General features: G+C 35.6%; 1 protein-coding gene and 1 long non-coding RNA gene across 2 annotated transcripts in view; both read left to right on the top strand.

Moving 5' to 3' along the window:
• The first annotated feature begins 7,043 nt into the window (after positions 1–7,043).
• Positions 7,044–14,260, top strand: part of LOC139130006 (uncharacterized) — a 32,654-nt gene continuing 25,437 nt past the window's right edge. Inside the window, exon 1 of the mRNA XM_070695722.1 lies at positions 7,044–7,060. The gene's annotated coding sequence lies outside the window, so the exon portion shown is untranslated. The remainder of the gene's footprint in view (positions 7,061–14,260) is intronic.
• LOC139130004 (uncharacterized) lies at positions 10,360–13,836 on the top strand. The gene is made up of 2 exons (XR_011551739.1): positions 10,360–11,248; positions 13,420–13,836. It is a non-coding gene; the product is annotated as an uncharacterized lncRNA (long non-coding RNA).

The following is a 14,260-nucleotide window of genomic DNA, read 5'->3' as shown; positions in this document are numbered from 1 at the left end:
AAAATATTCCTCAGCATTTTTGCTTTCAGTGGCAGCTACTTGGTTTTATGATAACCAAATTAGAAAAAAAAGAGAAAATTAAAAACAAGTTGGCTTTCACCAATTTTAATTCCTAATGTTTAAAACTTTCACCGTGAGTCTGCAAATATTCAGCATCATCAAATGAAAATGTATGCTGAACGTGTGCATGTACATGTACATCTCACTTTCCAGAAATGTCTGGATATCTGCAAATGATGTACCATTAAACTTCAAGATACTTTGCCAATTATCTGCTCCCTGATTTTCTGTTCACCATTTCTAACTGATATCTTTGCTTGTCTTTGTGTGCATCATATGTATCAGTGAGACATAACGAAAAAAGTATTCATATTTAGTAATTAACTTTTCTTTAGAAATTTACAACCAGATATGTTTATTGCTACCCTTTCCAAAAGTGTGCCACTTGCAGTCCCTGCAAATCATTCTTTTTATAGTCACATAACCCTGAAATGATTTGTTATATCATCGATTAATGTCCACTAGGCCCTACAGTTCCTGCAACTTGTTAGACTAGATATGTCTATAATGTACCATATAAGCATGCATGTATATATTAGGGGGGGCATGGAAAAAAACCAGGAAAGATGAGGGGGGGGGGCCATAGATTTTTTCTATAATTTACTAGGGGGGGCCATGGAAAAAAATCACCGAGATAATAGAAAATCCTCCACCCTCCCCTGGAAGTTAATTCTGAATCGTCCTTAGACGGCACACGTACGATTAACAGTTTCGCGACCTCTTTTCCCCGCATGAAACTGCACAAACATAAAACAGTTTCTAAATACCCGTTTGTGGCTTTTTGAGCCCGATCTTTTATTTGTTAAATAGTGTGATTGGCTGATGGACGCGCCTATGGTGTTGTCTTTGTTACGAGCAGTGTAATTGGTTTGACTAGTATGAAGGTCATCTTAGGTCATGATTTTTAACGATGGCGTCAACAAGAAATGTGGCGTCGGTTACTGGCACCTTGCCAATGGAATATTTTACCCGAAGAAAGCCCGTTCGAAAGGTATACTTGATTCCAAAAGATATTTAGTTTACGTATGAAAAACTTCAATTTCACTGAAGTTGTGAGAAAAAAGCGCCGAAAAGATGTGTTTGATCGACGATTCGAAGTTCATGAGACTGCAGCTAGTTTTCCGCCGCTGCGCTGGCTGCCAACGTCACGGTCACTACGAGTATATGATCTTCTCAACAAATCAAGTTATTCTCAGAGCAATACCGACGCATTTTCTAGATTTAAAAAAAATGAGCTAGAACTGATTTTTTAGAAGCAACTGTTTATTTGAATGGGTATTTTTTTTCATTGATTATTTTTACGTAATAGAATCCACGGTGACAGGCATGTGTGTTGCCGACCGGCGCATCATCGACGCGTCACGGCTCACGGCTTCACCTTGGCGCTGATCCCCTGTTGCTTAAGACAACAGGACAATACGTCGTGGATTCCGGCATGGGTTCAATTTCACTGCGCTTCTCCATGTTGGGTTGCCCGATAGTGTCTTTCGATGGACCCTCTGAATCATTTTTTTTCACGGACTCGTGGAGCAAATTTGAAAGAAAATAGAGTTGTTTCCTTCCGACGCCTTGCTGCATATCTGCTTTGATCAAATTTGGGGACAGCGAGACGCGATGATCGTGCGCGGTTTGCATTTAATTTGTTGCAACATTTCTGTCAATCACTCACTTTGTGTCATAAGTTTCAGAAACTATCGCTAGCCTGAAAATTAGACTGACATGGTAACGTGCCTCTGACTCGACGCTGCCGATTTTTCAGACTACACTCAGAGAATCTGAAACTTTCCACATAAAATGAGTGATTGACAGAAATGTTGCAAAAAATTTAATGTTAAAGCGGGCACTCATCTCGTCTTGTTGTTGCCAAAGCTCAGTCGCGGAGAGTGCTTTCGCGTTTGCGTATAGAAAACTCATAACAATGAAAAAATGCGTAGAGACTCAATCCAATGCGATCGACTCTCTACGCATTTTTTCATTGTTATGAGTTTTCTATATACGCATTTTTTTCGTAAATGCGAACACTGTTACAGTGAATTATCTTACCGATGTAGTTCTTAAGAAAAGCGAATGTGTTTTGATTAGAATAGAATGAGTTTGATGGTTTTTGGGAAACTACTATGTGGTAATAAAGAATGGGAAATGAGCAATGAAATAAGCAGACAGCGGGTGATTTAAGATTAAATGTTACATCTTCACTGCCAATAAAACCATAAGTGTGTCATAAATAATACAACAAAACAAAATCATGTTGTTTGTTTGTTTGTTTTGTTGTATGTGAGCCACGTCTAGACACACAACAAAAGTACTGTTTCAGTCTCAGCTAAATGTCACCTCAGATGTCACCAGAGAACACCATTTCCACTCCAAAATTTCATTTTTCGCCTTGCGAGAGGGGGACACCCCCTCTCGCGCTCTTCCCCTCGTTCGCTACGCTCACTCGCCGCTCGGTCGCTTCGCTTCCTCGCAGTACACCCGTCTACTTTCTTAAATTACCCGGCTACTTTTAATATAAGGACAACACTGAATACCTGAGACGACATAAAAATGTCAGCGACTTTAAATCATAACACTGTTGGAAAAATTGAATAATATAGTAATGTTGGTTTAATCTACCTTTATCAATATATATGTTTAATTTGTAATTACAACTTTCAGCTATAGGGCACCTCACACGTTTATAAATTTGAACTATTAAAAGATCCAATTTTCCAAATTAGTTCCAATCGTGTTTCTTGTTGCTTTTCTGGTGTAATTTCCTACTGCGTTTCGCTGCCACAACAGTCAGACTGTTTTCCTGGTAAACTGGGTCGAAAGACAGAAATGAAATTAGGGAAGGATGTGTTAATTAAAAATGTGATCCTTGCCCCGAAAAAAAATATACAGCAAGCGTGTGAGGGCGCTTTCTCAGACAGTACATCGGCAAGAGAATGGGTGTCAACTCCAAATGCTTCGTCGCTTTGATCATGCTTAACATCAGCAGATTTGAAGTTGTGATTTTTCGACTGCTCACTTTCGTTACGGTATAAGTAAAAGTGATAGGCAATATGCAGAACATCTCCTGATAATCAATAGCCCCTAATTAAATGTATAAACGGCTTCACTCCATTTCCCCTAATTATATGTATACACGGCTTTACTGGTTACCGGTTAATTTAAAATTAGTCTCCACCGCCTAACCCATTGAAGTAAACATAATTTCACTTCGATAACATTGAAAATGTTTTTTCTACATCTCTCTACATCGCTGCATTCCACCAACCAGAATCTCTTACAAGTTTCTTGTCATACCAAAATATTTTATCTGCAGTGTGCAGAGGAGTACAACATTGTCCCCTTCTGACGTGAAGGATGGAAAAAGCGATGACTTGGTTCAACTTCTGGCTTACGCCCATTTACTTGCCAATGTGATGCATTTTGGGAAAGCGCCCTCACACACTTGTAGTATTTTTCCCCGACTCACATATTTTAAGCTCCTTACTACTTATCTGTATCACAGAAAGCTCCAAAGCCTTTCAAAAATGCTGCGCATTTTCACAATACCAGAAAATGTGTTTAAATGTCTCTCGTTGACCACACTATTTGCGATTGCTATCTGGTATGATTTTATTACAAACATAGATTTGTTGGCCACGATTTGGTGAAAAATTTTAAATTGGAAGACTCGAAGTTTTCTCCTGTGTTGTTATTTAAGGAAGTTCCTAAGTTTGTTTCCAATTTAGCTCAGGCTGTCATTGCCACTTAAATTTAAGAATTTTGACTCCGAAGTAGCAGGCAAAAACAGATTTTTAAAGAAATCCTGTAGAAGTCCCTTGCAATACCGTTAATAAAGAGATCCCATTAAAGATCAAAATAGCAGAATCTTCAGGTTTTGTGTACATATTTCAATAGTGATAACAATGGCGTCATCATCATATTTTAATATCATCTAATTTAAGTTGTTTCTTAAAGTTTTAACGATATTGAAAAAATATACCGGTCTTGGGGCGAAACTGCCTCTTATCCAAGTAAATCTTTATGTGTGCGGGTTTCTGTATCTATAAGATCATGACTTTAAATAAATGTAAAAGATCACCCATAAATGAATTTCTTGGATCTGGTATTTTACTTTCTTTATCTATTAGCTGATCTAAAGAAATGTTTATATCTTCTCCGACGAGTATCTTTCTATGTGGAAAACTACAATTAGTCGCTCTTAATTCCATCGCAGTTTAATGTAACCGAGAGCCACAATTATACATTACGATCATTAAACAAGAAACACCAAGGTAGAGGTAGACATACAAAATAGATTTTTTATCATAAGCATGAAAAGACAGAGCATAGAATATTTTTCTTGTCTTTTGCCATGGGCGCTTAAAGGTATATTATCACCGGTTCCAATTTTGCCACAGATTCCATGGAGAGAGAAAATCTAACCAATCACAGATTTTAAGCGGGTGGCCGCTGTTTAAAAACAGCGCCCTCACATGAACATTTTGAATACCAAGGAACGCCCTTTTGACCATATATGAGCATATTTAGATTACAGGTGACTGTATACCTTTAAGTTATGATGATGATAGTATCAAGTACTGCCATAAAGATACAACACATGGAGCTAAAAGTACTCTAGACTAACTTGCACAGATCGAAATTAAGTTTTTAAAACAACCATACAAAACTGAACTACACGTATCAGATGCAGTGACTGCGGTTTTCTCAGTGGCACAAATCGTGGACATTACTGTGATATTAGTAATTTTATCTGACTCCTCTACTGGAGATGGTCAAAGGTATTCTTCATTGACAAGACTCACTTAGCATACAGTAGGAATATTTATGTAAAGCATTGACCGTTCACGAGATCGCGCGCTCATATCATTTTCAAAACTACTTTTTGGCTTTATTTACACAAGTCAATTGGGCAAAGCAAAAGAGAAATATAGCCTAGTAACGTATTAAGTTTTGTGCCCATTAAGTGCTTGTTTTTACAGTAGGCATTCTTCTGACTTTTTGACCCCAGTATTACGTGAGGCAAACTACCAGCGAGAAAACACATACAAGTCGACATTCAATTCAGGTCTCGAATAAACATTTTCGGGGAAGAAATGCTTTACTATGTTTGAACAATATCAGTCTTAGAACTTAGTCATGTTTTTCAGATATACATTAATACAGTTAGTCCAAAATAGGCTCACAGGAACACGCGGCTTAGTTTCTACTTGGAATGAATCATTTTTACCGTGTTTTAGTCGAATCGCTATGGGACGTCTGCCGAACTGCACCATTGAAGAAAAGGGGCAGCGTTATCACGTCACACTGTCTATCGAATCATGCGACAATATTGTGTATATATTGAGTGAGATTTGAATAGTGTTCTCGCATTTGCAGCAAATGACATGAGTGTTTTCATCCCAACATATTTTATCAACAAAGCTCAAGCCAAGATAAATGTACTTAATATAAAAATCTCCATATCAGACCCATCTATAATCGTTGGCTCTTAAGAAAATTCACCCTTCTAAACTGAATACAAATATCATTAGTTCTACTACCATTTTATTAAAGATTACTAGGTCTTTCACCACTCAAACGAGTAATCCACTATAGGACCATGACCGCCCTCGAGAGTTGTAAGTAGTCTGACAATAAGGAATCATCGGCAAACTTCACAATTCATCTATTTTCACTTTTGACTTCCACAACAGTCTGTAATATGTATGCAATATATATGGGAGAGGAGAGAGAACACACATTTGGGGCGAACCTGTAGATATAAAACACGTTGACAAGCAGCTGTTGACCTTCACACACTGAAATCTCTTGGGAGTGGGGACAATTGGTCTAAAACCGTTGAGTATTTGACTCACTGTACTGTACTCGGGTCACGACCAGTAAATGGCAAATCGGCTGTGCACCACAGTTGACTGGGGCTAATTATTAATTCGTCATGAGGTCAGGATACATGTTGTCCCTAAGTTGGGTCAGCTGTACTTCAACCTCGTAAAGTGTCGGTCGAATTTGAAATTGATAAGCAGTATCGATGGTCGCAATTAACCAAGGGAATTAGCACACTTCACCTTGATATGATCGTGTGCTGTGGGGAATATTGAGTTCACGGTTATGTGCGGTCAGCCATTACCTCAGACACAAAATGAACTCAGAGTCCGAATACTTAAATAAGGGTTGGTGTTCCTTCCTACTTAAACAGAACTTGTATTTCTTCGACAGCCACTGACTCTACAACAACGACCCGATTCAACTACCCCATCCACTCGGTTAGGACTGCCAGTGACTTCACACCTGTTCTGTCTTGGTGGCGCAAAACCAACGGGAAAATCCAGCCCAAAGTTGGTGGTGCAATGGATTCCTGAAATGGGATAATCAAACTCTGGATTCACCCAACGTCAGTGAGAAGTCGAAGTATTATGAGTGGTCGACGGAACATCTACACCTAAAAAATTCCAGATTCCTATTGGTGAAAAATTGACAGGGGGCGTGACCTAAAGATTTCATGACTTTAACCTTAACAAACAACCTGTGACCTAATTCTATGTCACTATTATTGATGATTTGTCTTTATTATCCGTGCGGCGATGTGTATCGGTGTGGGCACCACTCAAACATTTAATAACACGAGTTTGAACTGAGTTGTGTGCCTATAGCAATATACCCGGAAAATGGTCTGTGTCACTCTGTAAAACAGTCCATATCTGTTGATTGTCCACTTTTTCCATCTCCCTACTGATCATTTACGGCATATAGCATATGGAATATGGCAAAACAGCTTCTTTACAGGTCATAAGGATCGTCTTTCTACTCAGTTAAGAGATGAAAATCAGTCGGTTTTTTTGAAAGATAACCTTTGACAAACACCATCCATTTCTATAACTCATACACCTGACATTCAGAACATTTCTCACATGGTGGACACAAAAGACTGAACTCTGACACCGTAAATTTCCATAGCTATCTTTGATTGTACATTTTACCCCCAGCTGGCGTCGTGCAAGGCAGCAAGGTAAGTCAGGGTGGCAATTCTTGACAAAGTTGTGAAAGTTCTACTAATTTACAATTTTCATTCTTTACTTTACCATATGTGTCAAGGTCTTACTGGTTGCAAATTAGTAATATGCTTAAGTCCCAGTTTTCGTGACATACAATTGAGGTGACTTCAAGCGGGTGAATTAATCTTCACCCCTCAGTATCATCTATCAACTTTTAGACATGCATTTTAGGCGTATCGACTGGAACACACTTCATCTGATTAAGACATCCAACAAGGATTGTACAAACCATCATGATGCTTAACTGTTATATTTCCGTTTCACTTTCATAAGCTCCTCAATTTTCTTCACTACCGATGATGTTGTCTTTCTATTCAATATGGCCGCAAACGTTTTGCTGTTTTAGTCTAAAAATAGATGCCAGGTGTTTTTGTAAGAATTCAATGATCACGCGTAATGTTCGTGGTCTTTGTCAGGTGAAGTCACCCGAAATGTGTCAAATCTAATGTATTCCTTTGTCCCGATATAATGTTGTTATATTATCGCAAACAGATGGGTGTTTTGTGTCTTTAGTTTGTTTTGTATCGATACAAACTACAGCAAATATTACGAACAATCACATGTATGTCAATTCATAGTGTGAAGGAATATGACTTTACACGCATTTCATGGGGTAAGAGTAGACAAGTCTACTTAATAAGTAACTAGGTAACGATTTTGCGGTTGGTCATTTTCATATTTCAATTGGTCAGGCGAGTGAGATAATTGTAGCTAATATTGTAAAAGACATACGCCGAAAATTATTATATAGTCATATAAATTCTCCATCCTATTATCCTTATATACTACTTCATTGCTCGGAGATACAAGTTGTGGACTGCGTTATTTTATTTTTCTGCCGTGCGCGTGCCCTGTTATTTCTCAGTGTTTGCTTATTTGGGTTAAAGTAATGTAATCTTAAGGTCATGCCTCCTGTCACCTTTTCACCAATACGAATCTTTTTTTTTAATTTTTTTTTTAATGTGCAGGGAAGTACGGAAGCGTATTGGTGCCATTTTTATAGGAAAAAAAAGTAAAATAATCTCGTAATTACGAGTTTTTGATTCTCGTAATTACGAGTTTTAAAATCTCGTAATTACGAGTTTTTAATTCTCGTAATTACGAGTTTTGAAATCTCGTAATTACGAGTTTTTGATTCTCGTAATTACGAGTTTTTAAAATCTCGTAATTACGAGTTTTTAATTCTCGTAATTACGAGTTTTAAAATCTCGTAATTACGAGTTTTTAATTCTCGTAATTACGAGTTTTGAAATCTCGTAATTACGAGTTTTTGATTCTCGTAATTACGAGTTTTAAAATCTCGTAATTACGAGTTTTTTATTTTAATGAGTTTTGATTTATCGGAACAACAGGTCTTGATTGTTTCAATTACCAGATTTAATCTTTAAACATTGCTATAGCTATATATGGTTGTAGGTCTTTATTGTTTTCTACTTTCTTATGTACATTAATCATTATCTTTTGATGGTTAACACATGCTAAGGTGTACTAAATAATTGCAGTACACTTATATATGAATAATTGAATAAATGATCTTTTGACTGTCACACCGCTACATTTGTACAGATATTCAAACAGTTATCAACAATTCGAACTTCATGCATGCCAAGCTTCGTTGGCAGAGTTTGTGTAGTTGGAAACACATTTTTTTGCTTCGAATGATACATTTTTAGTATACCATTACGCAAATATAAACACCTTTTAATTTATTATAGTCTTCTCCGACAGGCTGTCAAGCCTGTGAGGTAATCTTTATGTTACAAATACATAGCACTGTGATGTAAGATTTCACATTCAGCACAGATTGGCAGTTTTTCTCATGAGGGTTTTATTCAGAAGTTATGAGATGAGCATCTTATATCTCTTGAAATACTAGAACTGTCTGTGTTTATTATTTCTGTGTGCTTCTTGGACAGCCTCCTTCTGTAAGAAAATCGTAGCTCACACAGATTTCCAACCCTCCCAATTTCCCCATATTGCTTACAAAGATAAAGACCGTAAAAGCTTGTATCGCGGCTGGTTAAGAGCATAATGTTCTAAAATGAATGTCCTTGCAATGTTTAATACCACAATAAAATGGAGCAAGACGATAGAATTGTGTATGATCTTATTGAATAATCCACTCGAGTACAGTCCCTTTCAAGAACCTCAGACAGGAATAAAAATGGCAATACAAGCGAAAATATTATGATTATAATTATTTTTTAAGATTATTATTTATATCGTAGATATCATTAAGTACTAATGAGGAAATCTCAAAAAGGCAGTGTTGGATGAAATGACATGAGTACTATTAAATTTTCACATGACTTCTTAAATATTGAAAATGATAGATTATCACTTTGAACACAATTTGACTTTCATAAACGAAAGTTGAAATTTAGTAATTTTCCATAAGCTTACCCAAGTTTTTGAATTACAAGGAATCAAGAGCAAAACAATGACATTACGATTTTTTTATTCTCGTAATTACGAGTTTATAAATCTCGTAATTAGGAGTTTTGATTCTCGTAATTACGAGTTTTTATTTCTCGTAATTACGAGTTTCTATTTCCCATAATTACGAGAATTGAAAACTCGTAATTACGAGTTTTGATTCTCGTAATTACAAGTTTTTAAATCTCGTAATTACAAGTTTTAATTCTCGTAATTATGAGAATTGAAAACTCGTAATTACGAGTTTTTGATTCTCGTAATTACGAGACTTAAATCTCGTAATTACGAGTTTTTAAAACTCGTAATTACGAGAATTGAAAACTCGTAATTACGAATTTTTGATTCTCGTAATTACGAGTTTTACGAGTTTTTAAAACTCGTAATTACGAGAATTAAAAAATCGTAATTACGAGTTTTTATTTCTCGTAATTACGAGAATTAAAAACTCGTAATTACGAGTTTTTGATTCTCGTAATTACGAGTTTTAAAATCTCGTAATTACGAGTTTTTGATTCTCGTAATTACGAGTTTTGAAATCTCGTAATTACGAGTTTTAAAATCTCGTAATTACGAGTTTTAAAATCTCGTAATTACGAGTTTTTGATTCTCGTAATTACGAGTTTTGAAATCTCGTAATTACGAGTTTTTGATTCTCGTAATTACAAGTTTTAAAATCTCGTAATTACGAGTTTTAAAAACTCGTAATTACGAGATTTAAAAACTCGTAATTACGAGTTTTTGATTCTCGTAATTACAAGTTTTTAAATCTCGTAATTACGAGTTTTCATTTCTCGTAATTACGAGATTTAAAAACTCGTAATTACAAGTTTTTGAGACGTCATTTTCTCATAATTAGCACTCTCAATATTGCCATGGCAGACAGAAATAGCCTCATCAAATTTTACTTCCACCTTGGCCTAAATTATGATGAAATCTTGGTCAGTCTGGTCGCCAGGCATAGAATTATCATCAGCATGAGAACGTTGAAGAGGTGTTTAAGAAATCTACACTTGTTCAGGAGGAAAAATTTTAGTGATATTTCTGAAGTTGCTGAGTTTATCCAGCTCCAGATCCAAGGATCAAATCAGTTGCCCGGTTACAGATGGATACATTTAAAATGCATACAAAGTGGATTTGTTGTCACACAGGAAACCGTGAGACATTTGCTTGGGCTTCTAGACCCTGTTGGAGTTGATCTTAGAAGACGTCGCAAGTTGAGGCGAAGGCAGTACTACAGTAAAGGACCAAACTTCATGTGGCATATTGATGGTTACGATAAACTCACGCCATATGGCATATGCATTAATGGGTGCATTGATGGGTTTTCTCGCTTACTAGTATGGCTAGAAGCATACACAACTAACAAAGACCCAACAATAATATCGAGCTACTTTGTTGAAGCCGTGAAAACAAGGAAAGGGTGTCCCCGCAGAATACGAGCAGATATGGGTACAGAAAATCGATACATTGAACAAATGCAAATTTTTATGAGAGGATACCATACAGACGCTCTGGCAGGTCATAAGAGTTTCATCTATGGACGTAGCACTGGAAACCAAAGAATAGAACACTGGTGGGGTATACTGAGAAAGCAGAATGCGCAGTTTTGGATAAATCTGTTTGAAAATATCAGAGATGATGGACTGTTTGATGGAAGTTTCCTCGATAAAAGTCTTATCCAGTTCTGTTTTCTTAATTTTGTACAGGTAAGAGTTATACAATTTGAAAATTAAGATATGTTTTCCAGGATCTTATTATTTCTTTATGTCTTTGCATCTACTATCAAAGAAACTCACCAAATATGCAAATGAGCAAACAGTCGGTCCATCAGTCACACCTACCAAATATTACCCACATTTTCATTATGAAGTCATTGCCACAATTTAAAGAGTCACATCAAACTTTGTCTATTCGTTCTTTAAAAATTTCTTGAGTCCAGATCATCAATAAGTCATTATTTTTTCTAAACAATGCAAACTACAACCTCAGACCACAGGGGAGCCAGGGAAGGACAAACAAACAAGCAAACAAACAAATAAATAAATAAATAATAAACAAACAAAAACAAACATCTAAATAAACATATAAATAAGTATATAAATACATTAATAAATAAAAACAAAAATACAGACAAGCAGAAACAAACATACAAACAAACAATATCATAGAATGTTGAATAAATAAACACAAATACATAAACAAATGTATACACCTATGCATATATATATATATATATATATATTATATATATATATATATATATATATATATATATATATAAATATATATATATATATATATATATATATACACACACATGTTTGTGTGTGAGTGTAAGAGACAGTGGCATATTGAAAAAATATTGAAAAAAGAATGAATGAAAATGAAAAAGAATGAAATACTATATATGGGAAGTATAGGGAGTAGTGGTACTGCCGTCGCATGCTGATTGTTGCTTGAGCTGTTCAGTCAATCATTTCATTCTTTTTTCAATATTTTTATTAATATGCCACTGTCTCTTACACTCACACACAAACATGTGTGTGTGTGTGTGTGTGTGTGTGTGTGTGTGTGTATATATATATATATATATATATATATATATATATATATATATATATATATATATATATATATATATATATATATATATACACACACACACATAAATAGATATATATGCAGGGGTGTATACATTTGTTTGTTTATGTATTTGTGTTTGTCATTTATTCAACATTATATGATATTGTTTGTTTTTTGTTTGTTTATTTGTTGCTGCTTGCCTGTATTTTTTTTATTTATTAATGTATTTGTATGCTTATCTATATGTTTATTTATAAGTTTTTTTGTTTGTTTATCATTTATTTATTTGTTTGTTTGTTTGCTTGTTTGTTTGTCCTTCCCTGGCACCCTGTGCTTCAGACAAGCGACCTTAAGATATAGCTCAACTGTGTTGATGTAGAGAACAACTAGTTTTGACACATGTTGATGAAGGTGGAAATCCTTGATAGCTCCTTTCAGTGGCCAGAAAAAAGTGCCTCAAAAGACAAAATTGCAGATTTCGTCATTATTTCAATAAATATCACTTAGTTCATCTATTTGGACCGGTATACCAAATTTCAAAGCTATGAGATGAGTAGTTTTGGAAATATCCATTTTTTGACCACAAATGGCAAAAATTGCCTTAAAAATGCAAATTTGCATATTTCTGCACAATCTGAACAAATCTGAAAAAGATCATCCCTGGGGACCTATGTACCAAATATCAAAGCTGTCTGACTGGTAGTTTTGCAGAAGAAGATTTTTAAAGATGTTTTACCAAAAACGACAAAAATTGCCTTAAAAATACAAATATGCAAATTTCACCACGATTTGAACAAACTTAAGTGAAGTCACCCAAAGTGAACAGCATATAAAATTTCAAAGCGATAGGACTTGCGGTTTCAGAGGAGAAGGCAATTGTTGATGGACGACACACGACAACGGACGCCGAAGGAAAATCAACCTATTTGATAAGCTCCGCGTCGCTGACAGCGGAGCTTAAAAGTGATTAAATCCTAGATGTGTGCATGAACACACCTGACACAAATATTCAATTGTATTGGTTGGAAAAAAATTTGCTCTATGAGTGGAACCAAATTTATTCAACATTCAGAGACACAAGTTCTCATATACACACGGACATACAAGCATGCAATAGGAGACATCCCTTGTGTTGACTACACCCATATGTGGGCTAAACACTCCAAATAAATTGATTATACATTGAACTTTGTTCCCTTCAACCGTAATATAGAGACATGAATTTTTTTAGCAAATTCATATGCATAGAATGTCCTTTGTCTGTTATTTATGAGTTGTCATTTTACATTTAAAGGCTGATTTGGATGAGGTTTCAAGTATATGGAACACACATCGTATTCGTTCCTCTCGCAACCAAAATGCACCAAGTGGTCGACCAATTCTACTCTATTCCCTCCCAGAGCTGTATGGTGCCGACAATCAGTTACGTAGGGTGGATATGCAAGCAATCCAGTGATGTGAGGGGAATGTGTCCCCAAAGGAGAATATCCATGTGATGTGACTATATTTGATCTGTGCTGTACTATTATGGAAGAATCTGACTGGGACAAACCATCAGATCCTTATGAGGCAGCTACACTCTATGCACTATTGCGGAGTTCTATCAGAGCAGACCTGTGAAAAATCACTTGGACCCACGAGCCATGCCAATTGTGGTTTTTAATCATTGAATATGTTTCTATCTAGTAAATAAAGAAAGTGTTATTTGTGACCACACCTGTGAACAGATGTTTATTATTTTTGCTTCACTGTCATTAGTGCTGTTGTTAATGTCAATAATGGTTATGAGGCTTACCACACACAATAATTATTCTCTGTTTTGCATGTACAGTAAAATTTGCATTTCATTAAACAGCTTTCAGGGCCACAAATCATTTGCATTACAGTAGACTGAATTTCATGTTTGATTTATGATCAAAATATTAAAAAGCCAAAAACATATACTGCAGAGTATGTCAACATATCACAGTCTTTTCACAGCACTAGATTTCCTGTAGATTGTACTAAGCCGTAGACTCTCATCTTCAACATTCTTGTCAAAGTGCTATGATGTATGATTTTGTTTGTTGACAAATATGCATCAAATTGAAAAAGATCATTAATGAATGAAAGACTTATTTATACATATCTAACTT

The sequence above is a fragment of the Ptychodera flava genome, chromosome 3, assembly GCF_041260155.1.
Source record: "Ptychodera flava strain L36383 chromosome 3, AS_Pfla_20210202, whole genome shotgun sequence".
NCBI classification, from domain to species: domain Eukaryota; kingdom Metazoa; phylum Hemichordata; class Enteropneusta; family Ptychoderidae; genus Ptychodera; species Ptychodera flava.
The sequence above is the reverse complement of the archived record's forward strand: the minus strand, read 5'-3'. Positions and strand labels throughout refer to the sequence as shown.